We start from the raw sequence: 17950 nt of genomic DNA, 5'->3' as shown, positions 1-17950 counted from the left end.
CTTCTCATATTTGAGTTCATGTCCTTGCCCTTCCATTGTATCGTGGTTTGAAACATAGGTACTGGCGTGTTATTCTGTAGGACATAGTATTCTGGTGTAACCTCAGCCATTTCCTCGTAGAACTCCCTGCTAAGTTCTATTTCCCACACCATGTCAACATCTTCTAACGTTTCTTTGATTAATACTTGATTGATCTTAGCCTGTGGTGGTGGTTGTGGTGGTAGAACTGGTGGCGGCAAAGGTGAAGCGTCTTGTACCTGGAACACCCCCCTAGGTAAGTAGGAAGAGTTGGGTTGTCCCGTAGTAGCGATGATCTGTACAGGTGGCGTTGGTAAAGCCAATGGGGCTAGTGCTGGTAGCTGTGCAACATCTTGAAACCTTGGATATCTACACATTGAAGTGTCATGATTTCCTAATTTTACACAGTGAGCACAATAGAGCAATGGCCTTGCACTTAACTGTGGACACTTGGTGGTGGTGTGATTTAATCTGCACATAGAGCACCACACCAATTCCCTACAGGGTAAAGGTGATTTAATCTGCACATAGAGCACCACACCAATTCCCTACAGGGTAAAGGTGATTATGCCCATGCCTAGATGTTTCTCTTCCCTCCTTGACTTTTAACTTCTCTAATATGGCATTACTGAGCTCATTTACCCTCATGTTTCCGATCTGCTTGCTTTTTTCGAGTTCCAATTTCTTGGTGGCTCAAGACACGCGAAGTCATCGTTGCTGAAGATGTTTTAACATCTTCTGGTTGCGGCAATTCTAACATAGTGTCTTCATATTCGATTGCCAGTTTGCAGCATGCATCAAGAGTAGCAGGTCGTCAGGCTAGTACTAGGTAATCATGCATTTTATGGTCTCTAACCCCCCTCCGGAAACAAGGCAACAACTAATCATCAGTTAACCTTTCTTGAAGTTTGCACCTCAAATTTAAGTGCTTCAGAGATGAGAAACATAGTCTCTCATCGACTCATCTTCCTTTTATTTGATATTATGTAATTGTGCCACAGGGCTCCATCTGTGACCACTTCGGGCAAAACTGGGCACAAAAACATTCTTTATCCTTGTGAAGTTAACCTTATCCTTAGGCTTAAGGGTTCGGAACCACTGATGAGCTTTTCCTTCCAAGGTCAGTGAGAAGGCATGTATCATTGTTGCATCACTGACCGGCCCCACAGGTTTCACATGTGGATTCGAAAATCTCAACATGTTGGATGGGATCCCCATCCCCACAGAACTTTTGGGCAAGTTTTGAAATGATATGGGGTTTCATCTGGGAAGGTTAGGATTCTAGAGCAGTGTGCCTAGTTTTCTAACCATCCCCGGCCCATCTCTGCCACCCTATTTAGCAGGTCTGCCCTTGTGGCTACATTAAGGTCCATGGTTGGATCTATCCTAGGCCTTTGAGGAATTTCTCCCCCCCTTCCTAGACCTCATCCCCTTCATGTATTGGCTCTTCTAGGTATTTCGGGTCCATGGGATGGTCCAACCGCGTTCCTTGGAGTGACTCCCATTAGTTGCCTCCGTACATCTTTGTAGAATCAGGAGTTCCATGTCTTGTAGGAACGTAGGGTTATTGATCATCTGCTCAATATCCTTTTTGGTGTAGAGTCGTTCCTCTACTTCACCTGCTATGCTAGCCAGGTTACCCTCTTCTTCTATGGTTGTAAACCCTTCCTCTGTTTTTATGGATTCCTTGTTTATGGGTTCCAAGTTTGGGATTTCTCCCTCACTTCTACCCATAACTATTTCTGGTTCCTTCTCTCGTGACTGGAGTGGGTTAAAACTTCCCGTTTCCTTTTGCTGCTCAGCTCTCATCCTTCGAGTATCAAGCTCTTGTTTCCTTAAGCTCAATTCTCGTAGTTATCTTTCCACCTCACTCCATTTGAGGTCTAACTCTACTTCCTCGGTGGTGTTCCTCGGTGGTGGGGAAGAATATTTGTCTCGTCTTATTCGGGGTGTGCCAGTATTCGACAGCCTAGAATTCAACGTTTGGAATGGCACTTCTTATCATGGACCGAGTCCACCACTGGTTGGACAGACCCATGCCCGCAGATTGCGCTTCTTTATTATGACTGGTTGGAACCGAAAAATCCATGGGTGATATCAATGATACCACTGGACCTAGTTGGTGAGGGTGGTTTCTCCTCTTCTCCAAACCAGTGTACCTTAGCCCTTCTTCCATGGACTCTTCGCTACTAGTTTCAACGGTGGTTAGGTTTCTTAAAACACTTAGGTGTGTGCTTGCGGAATGTCTTAACCCCACACTTCTTTGATAGAAAGATCATGGGTGTTCGATGCACTATCGTCAACAACAGATGTAAGATCATCTCCCAATGAGTTTTCCAGATCTTAAGTGCATGTATGTACGATTTGATAAGCTATTTGTCAACCCAGTTTTGATTTTGCTTTTGGTTCTATCGCTCTGTTTTAAAAGCCGTGAAGTTGCAGAGAATGTTTCACGTCGTGAAACTGCAAGAAATGGTTCACGGCGTGAACGTTATCCTGCACTTTCACATGCTCAAAAATTTTTACCTTTCGAGTTAGATCCCTTGTTTTTGAGATAGGCTGACCTCCTTAACTGACCCTTGTGGCCTCGGTCTGTCTAATCGTTGGATTTGGCCAACCCGTGAATCTGCAGAGAATGTTTCACATCGTGTGAACAAGTAAGGGTTTCATGCCGTGAACTATTTTCAAAGGGTTCACGTCATGAACGGCTTCAGAATGTTGCACTTCATGAACGCTTTACTAAACTTTCACGTGCTCAAAAATTTCGACAGACTTCGTGGTGTTAGAGGTGTTAGGATAAGGTTTTATATTTTTAGACAGGTAATCCCGTGATTTTCGACGTTAATTGCGGCACTTATTTCGTGAGCGATTCGTGGTGTGAAACTGCAGGAAATGGTTCACGGCGTGAACAACTTCTCTGCACTTTCATGTGGAACTTTTCACGTTGAAATTTTGTGATTTTGGGTGCGTAATACTTATCCAATTGATACCAAATAGATTGTGCCACTCCTAAGGAATGAAATGCAAGTTCTTGGCACAGTCAATGGTCCCTTATGTTTTTGATTTTTATGAACTTTTGAAAAAGAAAACAACACACCAACCTGCTCATTCACATTAGTGGTTTCAATGATGTGAATATCAAAATTAATAAGAACAAACAGTGAAGTCTTATCCTAAAACCACTCCACCACAAACATACACATCATCACAACCAATTTCTCACAATGTTTTTTCCTACCACACACATCTTATCCATTCATTTTCGCACTACCAAAATGCAAGGGCAATAATGAATCCTATGCAATGGGAGATAAAACTCCAAGAGGATGGAAGAAACAAAGGTATTTCCCCGGCAGTGGCACCAAAAAATGTTATGGGGGACTACCACACCTCCAAGACACATTCACCTAATGGATGAGCAATAGATCACAACTGTCGTAGGGTACTTACCAAGGCTTCGATCTTGGGTCCCTTGAGGCCTCCAAGCTCGCTTGTTAAGCTCCAAACTCCAAGCTCCACCTCCACACTGTCACCGTGGAGTCACTCACACTGTCGCATAGGGCAATTACTCTCTCTCTCTCTCTCTCTCACTCTCTCACACAAGCATAAATCACACAAGCATGAAAGAGGCACAATGCTAGAATTCTCTCACTCCTTCAATCTCTCTCACTCCTTCAATCTCTCTCAAGACACAAAGGGAGAGATCTCAATAGCACAAAGGATATCGTGTCTTTACATTATGAGAAAATGCCTTATCTATAATTGGCCCTTATTCACACTTGGGTGCCCAAAACTCACTAGGCCTTGGGTGGCCAATATCTCATAATGTATAACGTTTATAGTGCCTTTTCATGACACTTATTAATGTCCTCAATTGAGTATCATGTTTGTTAATCCAAAATGGGATTAACAGTAGAAGAACCAACACTTAAAGTAGACTAATGAGAATGAGTGAAGTACAAGTGAAATAACATGACTTACACATTCATAAAAGTGCGTACAAGTGAGGTACAACCAAATTAACATGATAAGGTGTACATATGCTCTCGAGAAAAACCTCCTAAAGTAGAAAAAAGTACCCCAGTCCATTATTAGCCTATGTCTACACATCACTACCATATAAATGGCTACAAATTTCCCTCGTATAGTGATGATGTGAATATGTATAGAGATCATGTGGCTAATGAATCCCAAAATGGAAATAAGCTCAAATCTTTGCGAAAAGCTTCACACTTCTCTCGTAAGAGAGCCTTTGTAAATATATTTGTCATTGTCGTGTGTAGAGACATAATCTAGGCTAATCTTTCCTGTGATGAGCCTCTCCCTGACATAATGATAATGCACTCAATGTACTTTATGCAGGCATAAAACACTAGGTTCCTCCCGCAACAACAACGGGCTAATACACTCTGGCTGTGAATGCAGATGGAGGTGGGGGATGTTGAGATATCAAGCTCAACTAGTGCTACGGACATACATTGATGACCCGCTTGGCTGATAGCTTCCGCACTTATGCCACTGGCATGGTTGGTGAGATTATGAGATTGATATGCCACCAGTGGATGATACGTTGTGTGACAGCCACTTTGGAGTACTAGAGTTATGGCATAGTTATAGCGCCAGCTCATATATTCGGGTTCACACTATAGACCGACCATTGTATGTTGTTGTAGGAAGAAAGTATTTTCCCTTTATGTATGTACTCTTATCTTTTAGTTATATGGTTATAGAGAGGAGAAGAAAATTCAGCCATCCATCTCTCGCTTGTGTCTTGCACTCTCGTGTGTGTGTATTTGCTTCCAAGGAACTTAAGCTCTTCCTCTCCCCCACATTCTCTTTATGGTATCAGAGCTTTGGTTTGTGTGAGAGCTAAGGAGGTAAGCAAGAGGCAAGAACAAGCAAGGAAGGAAGCAGTACATGGGTAAGAGCATCATCATCTCTTCCCCTTCTTGGTTTAGGTACAACACCCCCTTGGTAGCTCCAAGAGCTACACATCTCTAATTGAGGAGCTGTCTTCGTAGGCTTGGAGGTGTCTGTGTGTGGTACTCAGTACTTTGTACTACATTTTTGCGACAAAAAACACGTTTTGGTCTCCATTTCGTCATTGCAAGGTATTTTCAGCAATATCGAGAAGTTTGGATAGAGAATTGTCTCTATGGTTGAAATCTAGTTATTACAGTGCAGCATTACATTTTGGAAGTGCAAACATTGTTTGCACATGTATTGTTGATATTGGGTGTATATACATGTACTCTGGTCAGATATGGTGACATACAAGTTATGCTGAAGTACCACTGCAGCGTTATAGAAGATATTGCTGTATTACAGGTTGCATACATAAATTGTCTATTTGCAGGTTTCTCATTATTGTAGGCAAAAAAGTCTAATGGAGACTCAATTAGATTGTCAGTTAAAAGCTAGACAATACCAACTTCCATGCTTGGAAGTTCAGAATGACTAATTTCATGATGGGTAAAGGATTTTGGGACTGTCAAAGGAGACAATGAGGAGCCTCCAGAGTTGTCTGAAAAGAATGCCACTCCACCAGATATAAAGGCATTCAAGGATTGGAATTAGGGTGCAAGGAAAGTCATGTATTGCCTTTCGATCATAGTGTCACATACAAAATGATAAGACATATACATGATGCCAACACTCCAGCAGTCGCATGGCAAAACTTGGTGTAGATGTTCCAAACTAATACAAAGACAAGGAAACTATAGCTAAAACAAGAGCTACATATAGTGGAAAAGAAATGCATGTCTATCAATGAGTATGCTCTAAAGATCAAGGGCATTGTTGAATCCTTTGAGTTTATCAATGTATTGGTTGAAGATGATGATTTGGTGAGTGTCTGTTGTTTGAATGGACTTGGCAAAGAGTACAAGCATTCAAGACCTCCATTATAGTCAAAGAGAATATTTTCAACTTTCGGGACTTGGTGTCTATGCTAATCATAGAAGAAAATTCTCTAGGTGAGGACTCTTCTTCATAAAGCAAGAATATATCAGAAGATGCCTTCTACTCTAATTCAAGTAGAGGTCGTTTGGTCGAGGCCAAGGTGGTGGGGCCGACAAGGAAACCAAAATTTTGGACAACAAACAGTCCAATGATTTGTAGCAGCAGTAATCATACACAAGTGGAAGAGGCCAAGGCAGGGGGAGCCAAAGAGGCCAAGGTGGTTGGCAAAGAAATCAGAATGTATAGCATAGAGTGCTTTTATTGTGGTGGCAAACCAGGGTACATGGAAAAGGACTGCTATAAAAAGCAAAATGACATTAAAAGTGAAAAGTTGTTGCAGCAAGGAAACTATGCATCATCTAGTAAATAGGGTGGTGATGACAGAAGTGAGTAGCTGTTTATAATGTAGCACATGTTCAATTCCACAAACAAGAGACGTGTCATGATTTCAAGATATATGGTATATGGATTCTGGCCTCTAACCACATGACCAGTCATGTGGTGACATTTAGAAAATAGAAAAACTAGGTTATGTCCCATTGTCCATGTTGGTAAAGTGCCATTATCTATGCAGGACGACAAAATGAAGTACTTTGTAGATGTACTTCATGTTCCAAATATCACAAAGAACTTGGTTTCTATTGAAGAGCAGGGTCTGCAAGTGAGGTTTAATCCTTAAGGATGTTTTGTGGAACACTTCAAAAATTATTTTTGCTTGGTTGTAAGGGTAACATAAATGACAGGATGTCTACTTTGGATGTAAACATGCTTGAGGTAAAGGCAGCCATGCTTGCATATGGAACATGTGTCATTTTACAGATATTGACATATGGCACAAGCGCATTGGTCATGTGAATATACAACGAGAAGTCTATGCAAGCCCAAAATATTATTGCAGATTTCCCAAAGTTTAAGGTTGATGGTATGCATAAAGTATGTGAAGCATGCCAACTTGGTAAGTAAGCCAAATATGATTTCCCACATAAAAATCATGTCAATGCAAGGTCGTTAGATGTTATACACTCAGATGTATGGGACCGACCAAAACTGCAACAATTGTAGGTTGGAGGTATTATTATGTTACATTCATTGATGACCACACTAGGAAAGTATGGGTTATCTTCATGTGAAGGAGAAAAGTAAGGTTTTTGCTCACTTTCAAATATTTAAGGCCTTGGTTGAGAAAGGAAAAGGAATGCAAATAAAATGCCTAAGATTAGATGGTGGGAGAGAATATTTCCAATGATTTCTTAAGAAAGCAAGGAATCAAGAGACAGTTTACATGCAGATACACTCCACTATAAAATGGCATTGCAAAAAGAAAAAATAGGCACATTGCAAAATGGCATGTGCCTTGAAGGCTGAAAAGAATGTCACATTATTTTTGGGCAAAAGCAATAGTAATTATTGTGTACATTATGGACATAACAACCACTGCAATTGTTCATGGTATGATGCCTGAATAGAAGTTTACAGGCATAAGACTGGATGTGTCTCATTTGAAAGTGTTTGTTGTATCGCATATGTACATGTTCTTAATGAAGTAAGAATAAAGTTGAATCCAAAGGCAGAGCAATGCATCTTTATTGGTTATGCTATGTTATGTGAAAAAGACAGATAGGGGGATCATGCTATTAATCTATGTGGATGACTTGATTATCACTGGTAATAGTGATGCTGACATACATAATGTCAAGAGGCTTTTTGAGTAGAAGTTTGGGATGAAGGATTTGGGTGAACTATGATATTTCTTGGGCATAGAGGTGGTGAGATCACCTTATGGCATTTTGTTATTGCAAAGGTAGTATGGCGTGGACATGTTGTTCAAGTATGGTATGATAGGTTGTAAGCCTATTTCAGTGCCATTGGAGCAGAACACAAAGCTTTCCACAGATATAGGTGAGTTTTTAGAGGACCCCACTACGTACAAGTGCATAGTGGTCAGCTTGATCTGCGTGACCATTGCTAGGCCAGACTTAAGCTATGTTGTTGGACTTATGAGTCACTTTATGCAGGCTCCTAGGAAGCCACACTTGGATATAGCCAGACGGATTCTTGGGTACATAAAGTCCACAATTGATTATGGACTTTTCTATGAGTTTGGTATAAAGATACAGCTACATGGGTACACAAATGCTGATTGGGCTGGTTTTATGTTCTCATTCGGGAGTGTTGCTATGAGTTGGAGCATTAAGAAGCAGCCACCAACAGTTGCCTTGTCAAGTATAGAGACAGAGTACAAGGATGCTGCTATGGTAGCTTGTGAGCTAGCTTGGTTTCAGAAGCTACTTGGTAATATGGATGAGCCCGTAGATAAGGAAATTGTCATATATTGTGACAACATGAGTAGCATGCAATTGGCCAGTAACTCAGTATATCATGCTAGAATAAAGCACATTGAGGTGCATTATCACTTTGTGTGAGGGAGAAGGTTCTAGCAGGTGATGTAGATCTGGCATATGTCAGCACAGAGGATTAGGTGGCTGACATCTTCATGAAGGTATTAGGTGCAAAGAAGCTCCACAAGTTTAGGAGCTTACTTGGAGTACAATGTGTGGAGTTGACCTCAAGGAGGGGAGTGTTGAGATATCGAGCTCAACTAGTGCTATGGCGAACATTGATGTTGTTGAAGGATTGTACTTTCCCTTTATGTATGTACTCTTATCTTTTAGTTATATGGTTGTAGAGAAGAGAAGAAGATAGAAGAAAATTCAGCCATCCATCTCTCTCTTGTGTCTTGCACTCTTTTGTGTGTATGTGTGTTTTCTTGCAAGGAACTCAAGCTCTCCCTCTCCCCCCGCATTCTCTTTAGGGGATTGCTATTCACACTAAGATCTACCAAAATGTGTCTGATCCATATACACTCCACAGTAGAAGCTACCCTCCTGTACTTAGCTTCATAGCTCTCGAAGTGGCCACAATCGGTTGCTTCTTGTTGAGCCATCATATGTCATAACATCCTGCCCAATCAGAATCACTAAAATCATATAGCTGAATATCACCCCCTTAGCATAGAATAGGCTAAGGGATTGAGTGCCTTCTTATAAGGATTTGAATAGGCCATAATCGGCTGCTTCTTATTGAGCCATCATGTGTCATAGAATAGGCTAAGGGATTGAGTGCCCTATAAGGATTTGAATAGGCCATAATCGGCTACTTCTTGTTGAGCCATCATGTGTCATAACATCCAGCCCAATCGGAATCACTAAAAGCATACAATTGAATATCACCCCCCTTAACATAGAATAGGTTAAGGGATTGAGTGTCTTATAATTATTTGAATAGGCCAAGGGATTGAGTGCCCTATAAGTATCTGAATACTTGCTTAGTAGCCTTATAAGTATCTAAAATAGGCTAAGGGATTGAGTGCCCTATAAGTATCTAAATACTTGCTTAGCAGCCTGCCAATGCTTACTTTCGGGACTGTGCATAAACTTGCTCAAGTGGGAGACTCCAAACTAAATGTCTAGCCTCGTATTACATAGATAGATGAGGCACCAAACATCCCTACTAATAAAGTGATGCATCAAATAGTTCACCTGCATCTTGGAGACTAAGCCTAGCACTGTCTCTATTAGTGGTGTAGTAATAGTCTTATGGCCTATGTAGCCTCTATATGTACTTTGACTACAACGTGACATACATAATACCATCATCATGTTGCATAAACTATATGCCCAAATAATAATGCAATGAGCCCAAATCTATCATGTCAAATGACACATGTAATTTAGCCTTGGAAGGCTAAAATCTTCTCCTCATTAGGGATTGTGAATATCATGTCCATCAACATATAAAACGATGAGTAAAAATTAATTTTTACTCCTCTTTACATGGAGGGTACTCTTAGTTAGATTGTTGTAAAAACCATTTGCAACTAAGTATACATTTATTATCTTCTCATACCATGCTTTGGGAGCCTGCTTAAGGCCATATAAAGCTTTTCTTAATTTGTATACTTTAGACTTATGTCCCTTCTCAACAAAACCACGAGGATAAGATACATATACCTCTTCATGTAAATCACCATTCAAAAAGGAAAACTTGATATCTAATTGATATACATTTCAACTATGATGCACTACCAATGCAATAGTTATATGAGACGTGGGTGTAAAGGTCTCATCATAATCTATGCCCTTCTCTTGAGCATAACACTTTACAATAAGCCTTACCTTCTAGCGGCGGTTAGCTTTACACTTTAGCTTATAAACCCACTTTGCACCAATGGCCTTTTTACCACCATAAGGTTAATCTGCTAAATACCAAGTATTATTTTTTAGGATTGAGTTGTACTCATCCTTCATGGACTGCATCAAATGATCATTTTCCTATGCTCCCTTAAAATAAATAAGTTCTTCTTCATTACATATACTGGAAATGAGAGCATGATCTACAAATGTGTCCTCTGAGGTAAAGCATTAGCAAAGTCGTTGTCCCACAATATCTGTACACTAGCCATTTTGGCATACTCTTGGATATTTACATGGCTGCGCTTTTCTCATCCATTGCATAATCCACAATTGCCTCATCAATAATCTAATATATGGGCTGAAATTTGAGCTGATTTTCAGCCAATACGTGCTAATTTGTAGCACCTTATCAAGCATTCATTTGCTCCACATATGGCTACGTGACATTATATAAAGGTAGGAGTGTATAGATGATGTCCTACGAGTATATAATTTACTCCTTTTACATAAAAACATGGATTAAACAAAATTCTCAACAAAGACAATATCTCTACTCACCAAAATCTACTTTGTGGCCGGATGGTAGAGTCTATACCCTTTTAATAACTCTAATACAAAACTTAGTTTTATACATAAGTTGTTTAAAAAATGAAATCTTGGTTTTTGTAGATAGATTCTGACTTGGTTTTATCTAAACATGCAAATCACAGATTTGGATTTCTAGTTTTATGCCCCCAATAGGTTAGGGGCATATGGGTGCTTTTTCTCATTAATTGGCTAAAAATGGCTTTTTATTTTGCATGTCTAGCTATTTGAGGGGCTATATGATCACAATTTTAGACACGGTCAAGTATGTATGTTGTTAATATTATCTACTCTAAGCATATCAAATCTTGAGGCCATTTGTGGCTAGACAATGGCAACTATTTTTTTTAAAAAGTCTGCTAAGGGCTGAGCAAAGTTGTCCATACTTGAAATTAGTAGTGAAAATATTGTTAGAATAGAAATAGCTTTCATTGTAGCACCCACTTTTTTCACATAAAGCGATTTAAAAGAAAGCTTGGATTCTATAGATAACTTTTGACCACTTAAACATCGTGATTGAAGCTACAGAACTCAAGCTATGACCTAAATAAGAAGGGCTACATAGGGTAAAGTTTGCATGCCTAGCATTTTAGAAGGCTTCCAATGCTTAGAATCTCATATTATTAAATTCTCACCTAATACTTAATGCTGCACATAAAGCCTCATCTCCATCATACATGTCTAACCAAGGGAACCAAGGGGGTCTACACGCTAGGTAGCCCATAAAGCCTCATCTCCATCAAACATGTCTACACTAGAGGTAGTAGAAGCCAGAGTTAGTGTATTTTTTATTTCCACACAAGACTGAAAAACAATCCAAACGATCAAATTTTCAATCAAGGTTTTGCACAAAGGTGAATGGGGATGGGAAAGTGGGATATTTTTTTAACAAATCAGCTACTATTTATAGCCAATTGCAAAAATGCAATCCACTTTTTGAGCCTGGGAGTTTAAAGGTGGTTTAATCATGGCAAAAAAATACATAGTCTGGCAGAGTGCATTGCCTTGACATGACATTGCTATTATTTAAACCATGTGTTCATCGGATAAGTGCAAGAAGTGCAACCCACATGTGGCTATTTTGATAGATTTGAACTTAAGTTTTCTATGCCAACTCTGGAGTGAAAGCCTAGATGTTGTAGCCAAAATGTCATGAAATTTTACACACATGATCAATGCAACTGCCTTTTCACCTCCCACAACAACAGAACAAGCCAAGTGGGATGGTGGGAGGGATGCATAGGCACAGTATTAATCCCACTTTCATTTGAAAAGGAGCATTATTCCTCATATTTGTTCATGTAAAGCTATAAAGCATGCTTGGGATGTGCTTATTGCACTTTACCATGTGTGTAACGAGGCATGAGTGACCTACTTATGCAAGTAGTTAGAGTCTGAGCATGTAAATGCAAGAGATTTAATGGATTAGTTCCTCACAAGGATTAAAGATCTTAGGAAGTAGCTTGCATGTATTGATGAGGCCTATCCAGACAGAGCTTTGGTGTTGTCTACTGTCCTCACATCTCTACTGGATTCATACTAGGGTTTTGCATCTATATTATGGCTCGTGATGAAGGGTAACCCCAATGCCCTTACTTTTGATGAGTTGTAGTGATGTTGCCAACAAGAAGAGAAATCTTGACAAAACCGAAGTAGTATGCATGTGGGTGATCATGCATTTGCTTGCCAGTCAAAAAAGGTAAAGGTAAAGCCTTTTCTTAGAGTGGCTATAAGCAAAGGTAGAATTAGCAGACCGTGGCTATAAGCCAAAGGTAGAATAATAAGTGGTAAAGCTTGATATTCTGAGGCCATTGCTTAGATCTTTTTGGCTTCCGAAGTTGTGCAGATGATGAGGTTTTTGGGACCCAAATAGACAGGTTTCCTTCGTAGAAGCCTTAGGCTTCCAGCAACTTGATAGGGATCCACAGGCCTCGGGGTTTGGATAAAACTCTAATATTTGGGCTTCCTGCTTATTAGCAGATCTCCACTCATGGTTGAGCTTTGAGCTAAATGGCAGCTGACATGTCCTCGCATGGGCATTGTACTTTCCATGGCTAGACAGGGTACTCTTGGGGGTACCGAAGAGTGGGTACCCATTCTTTCTTGGTGATCTCTCTAAAAGGTTGCTGAGGTTGAGGTTTGGGGGGTGGTCTTAATCTTCATCGATGAGGTTTAGGATCTCCATAATGGTTTGAGAGGGTGGCCAACATGGAGAGGTGAGAGTGTTGTGTAGTGCTAGAGGTTACCTAAGGGGTTGGCTCGTAAGTGGAGGATGAGGCTAGGGATGTTGATAAGCTCGGGTTGCCCTCATCCACCAGGGGTATGGTAACCCTTCCAAAGGGGATCTTGGACGTTGTTAGCTTTCTTCACCAATGGATAATGTAATCTGTGGCCTGTAATCTATCCCCTAATAAGGATGATGCTCTCTTTCAATGTACCTATGAGGTTCACATAAAACTTGCATGACGATGCAAGTTTAGATCCAATAATAAACTCTATTTTAAAACAATCAACAGCCATAGATTGGGAATTATTTACCATTGTAATGGCTACTATGAATGGTGCGAGGGTTGGGTGGCCTAATAATGTCCACATCTCCCAAGATAAATCTTTATGACTAGCTTTGGTGTTAACCAAGGTGGGCCATGAAGGTAGATGGTCTTTATGAGGGAACTCTAGCTCAAGGCAAGCAAGTTCCACCACTCGTTCTATTTTAATTATGTCAAGCACAAACAAGGATATGATTTTGGCACCGTCCATTCATGTAAATCTTTTCCCATGCTTCTATGGAAGAGTGTCCATGGTTTGCCATAGCATGTGAATCCAATCCTCAAAGTCGGAAAGCTCCGAAAGGGGCTCATATTCTTGGTCCTCATTTTACCCATCCAAGATCTTATTACAAGCTCTACAGATATCAATTGATGTAGTGTGAGCTTTTGCATTGCTACATGATCAACTAAAGCAGTCCCAACAATCGAGTCAGACTCCTTGGGAAGAATGCCTTGACCCATGGGATTAGTCTTCCCTATTTTCAAGTTTATTTTTAAGGATTGGTTACCCTTATGTATATAATGTGATTGGTTTTCCCAATGGTGAACCAGTCTTATGTCTCTCATGTAAGGCCTTATGAGAATCATGGTTCTCTAAAAATCCATCACCACAAATATATGGTGGAAGCTTAGCCCAAAGGTCTTAATCTTTTCATCTTAAAGGACACCCAAAGGTTTAGTTGTGTTCCCATTGGCAAGCTTGACCATAAGGCTTCTGCCTATGAGTGGTGGGCTTCCCTAGGCCTCCCAGTAATCCTTGGTGATTATGCTAACACTTGCACCACCATCCAAGATTATGGAGACCATTGTTCCTTTATAAACCAGAGGTAACACATTGTTCATTTTGTCACTCTCAAAGTGGTGCTCTAACCTTTGGGCTATCAAGAGATCCTTAGGTATCCACCTTTGAGTAATCATGGTGTGAGGACGAGGTGGGTTTTGTCGAGGTTTTTGCTTTGTTGGTGGCTTTCTCCGGATGTTCTCCTTTGTTTTGGTATGGAGGGGGGGTGTTCATTGTGGTACACCTCATCCTCGTCCTCTTCAAGTTCAATTTCAGCTGTGTGGGCCCTTAGACTCTCATTTATCCAGTCAGACAAGTCTCTCCAAAGTTGAAAATTTCTTTGTAAAAGAGAACTTATTGGGACTTGGACTTTTGAGGATAAGAAGGTTGTGAGGCCTGCTATGCCCCTCATGCGATATTCATGCTCACTTAGCTTGTACTCACTCGAAGGTGGGCTTGGACCTGCCAATGTGTAGGGGGGTGCGTTGATCCTTCCCTAAGGCACGGTGCCTTTGATGGGGTTGAAAAGAACTATCACCTATCATGGAAGGCCAACTTTCACCTCCCACTAAGTCCTCCTCCATTGCATCTAGCAATGCGGAATCTAGTTGTATGTGTTCCAGAGGCACAGGCTTCAAAACTAGCTCTTTACGGCCTCTTAAGAATGGTTAACGATTTCGGTGAAGGCGATTTGCAGGCACTAAGGTTTCGTAATTGGTTCCATGATTGGCTCTGTGATGGGGTCAGGGATCTCCTCAGGCAGGGTCAGTGGTTCGTACTCAAGTACTAGCTCTAGCTTAGCTTGTACCTATTGGTTGTGCATATACCTGTGCCACGTGGCTCTTCCTCTGGTGATGTGAGACTAGTTGATCCCATATACTAATCTAGTTTGTGTGTGAGTATATATATATAATAGTCTAAGGTCCCTCTCATCTCTTTGTTGTGTGCATGGGATTGGAGGTTAATGGGGGCCTTTCACCATGTCTACTGAGGCATCTCTATGGGTCGCGCGTAGCCTAGGCCAATTGTGGTATCAAATCTTGGTGGAGTTTGCTATGTGCATTGCATAATGGTTGTTGTCGGGCTCCTCTGGTGGTTGGCATCGAAAGCTTTAAGTGGATTGTGAAGTGGACAAATATGTTGGTGTTCGAGTGTAACTGCCCATCTACATAGAGTCAAGGGTAGCATCGATGTCTGTTGGCTCATACCTTGGAGCCCCCATATCGCGATTTCCTCTTGGTATAGCTGTAGCCCGTTGAGAGTGGGTATTGGTTGTGCCTACAGAGCTACCACATGGCTCTTGCTCCAGTGATGTGAGGCTGGTTATGCCATATGCCGATCCAGTTCATGTGTGAAAAACATACATACGTATACATACGTACATATAATAGTGTAAGGTCCCTCTCATCCCTCCACCACCCTTTATGGGTGTGTAGTGTACATGGGATTCGAGGTTGAGGGGGGTCTTTCTACCACATTTGATGTGACTCTCTAGGTTGTGCATAGCCTGGGTCAATAGTACCTTCCTTACAAGTTCTTAGAATTGTTTTATTCGCTCTTTCTCCAACATGGGTTTGGGGTATTCTCTAAGTTTCTTTGAAATGTTAGATTAATCGGACCAACAAAATCTAAACCCCTACTTTTGGAGAACTTGTAAGGACACAATGCTCATAAGAAGCATGTGGTCCTTGCCACCAAGACTGGCATCGAATCGTTGGCATTCATCGTATATTTTAAAAAATTCAGCCACGCCAAGTAGGCCATCACAACCCTTATTAAAGAAGTTTCTTGGCTATAGTATCTGTGTTTAAAATATCATCCAACTATGTCATTGTGTGCTTCTTCAAGCACACTACCATGTATATTCTGACCCAAGGATGCTACATTTGTGAAGGAGTCCATATCCTTGCCTTGCTTATAAGTTATCCAAAGATCAGTTGAGAAGGGGAAACTAGTTGAATAACTTTTGAAATTGTGTCCTTAGGTATAATAGGATCTTTGGGTAGACCATTGGTAAAAAACCACCATGTCCAAGCTCCATTCAGGAACTAATTCAAGTTGCAAAATAGGAGCATCTCAAATATCTCGTGGTCAACCCCTACTTGAGTTTATCCATTAGTTACCCTTGATAAGTGATCCGCATGGTTAAAAAAGCCACTATGTCCAATCTCCATTCAGGAACTAAGTCAAGTTGCAAAAGAGGAGCATCTCAAATATCTCGTCAAATTGTGTCCTTAGGTATTGCATGATCTTCGGTTAGACCATTGGTTTTAAAAAACCACTATGTCCAAGCTCCATTTAAGAACTAAGTCAAGTTGCAAAAGAGGAGCATCTCAAATATCTCGTCGTCAACCCCTACTTGAGTTTCTCCATTAGTAACCCTTGACAAGTGATCCGCATGGTAAAAAAAACCACTATATCCAAGCTCCATTCAAGAACTAAGTCAAGTTGCAAAAGAGGATCATCTCAATATCTCATCAAATTGTGTCCTTAGGTAGGTATTGCAGGATCTTTGGTTAGAACATTGGTTAAAAAAACCACTATATCCAAGCTCCATTCAGGAACTAAGTCAAGTTGCGAAAGAGGAGCATCTCAAATATCTCGTCGCGTCAACCCCTACTTGAGTTTCTCCATGAGTAACCCCTAACACGTGATCCGCATGCACATGGGTAGTCTCTTTTCTTACTAAAATAGTAAAATCAAATTCCATAAGGATAAGGACCCTCCTCGTGATGCACCTATAATGGTACAACTCACTTTTGTTCTTCGAGCATTTCCATTTATAATTCACAAGTGAATTCTAAGTTTTTTGGTGGATTGGAACTTCAATCACACAACAATGACTATGGTAGTTAGTATCAGAGTTACTTGAGAGCTTTCCAGCGTCAAAACATCGTCCTCATCTCTAAGTATTTGTGTTTTTTTCTTGGCTTCAATTACTCTTTGGATTCATGTTGTTCATGTGTGTATCCCTTGGAGGAGGGAAAAAGTGTTGCTTGAATGCATAGCTTGAACGTAAAGACGAGCACTACCTCCCATAATCACCAGAGGGAAAGGTATAAAACTTGATTTCCTCTAATGATCATTATCAAGGGGAGGCACAAAAACCTATTTTACACCCAAACTCATTGCTAAGAGACCGAAAGAAGCTCCTCGCATGAATAGGTCCATTTGCATTTATCAGATAGACTTCATTGAATTGTAGAATGCATAACTTTGCTTTCTGTCAAAGATGTTGATGCTCCAACTCTACAGGGTTTTAGAAAAGGCAAAAAAGGAAATCTAGAAAATATAAAGCCAAGTTAATTATCAAATTTGGCCCCATATGTTATCATATGGAGTGAATGCCACCTCTTAAGTACAGATTTTGCAAAGTCTTAATTTATTGCTCCAATCTGCCACATTTACCACATAAAGCACAACACTAAATGATCACTTTCAAAAAGTCTCCACCACTGAGGCCATGCACACATCAAATGGGCCTTAACTTTTCAACCTCTCATCTCGCTTCCCTTGTCATCTAGCTTCCCTTGTCATCCTGCGCAGAGATATCTATCATGCAAAGTGTTCTACATGAGTCTTGCCATATCAGTGCATTGGATGTCTATGGCTTGCTAACACACCTATGGTCCATTGTGCTCGATCATATCCAAGTTGTAATCTTTAGCTTTCATGATTTCTTGGCAAATCAATCTTAGCATTATTCAGACTTTCTCAAGCTATCCTCTCTCCATCCCAACAATGCTAATTGCATTGATTTCTTCTTGAGTAGGGTTTTCCCAATTCTACCATGGAATCCAAATTCTTATAGCTCTTACTATCCACATGGATCCTAGTCTATTAGCTATGCCTCTCGTCCAAGA

The sequence above is a fragment of the Cibotium barometz genome, chromosome 13 (genome assembly GCF_041138505.1).
Source record: "Cibotium barometz isolate CiBa-2024 chromosome 13, ASM4113850v1, whole genome shotgun sequence".
In the NCBI taxonomy this organism is placed as follows: Eukaryota; Viridiplantae; Streptophyta; class Polypodiopsida; order Cyatheales; family Cibotiaceae; genus Cibotium; species Cibotium barometz.
The sequence above is the reverse complement of the archived record's forward strand: the minus strand, read 5'-3'. Positions refer to the sequence as shown.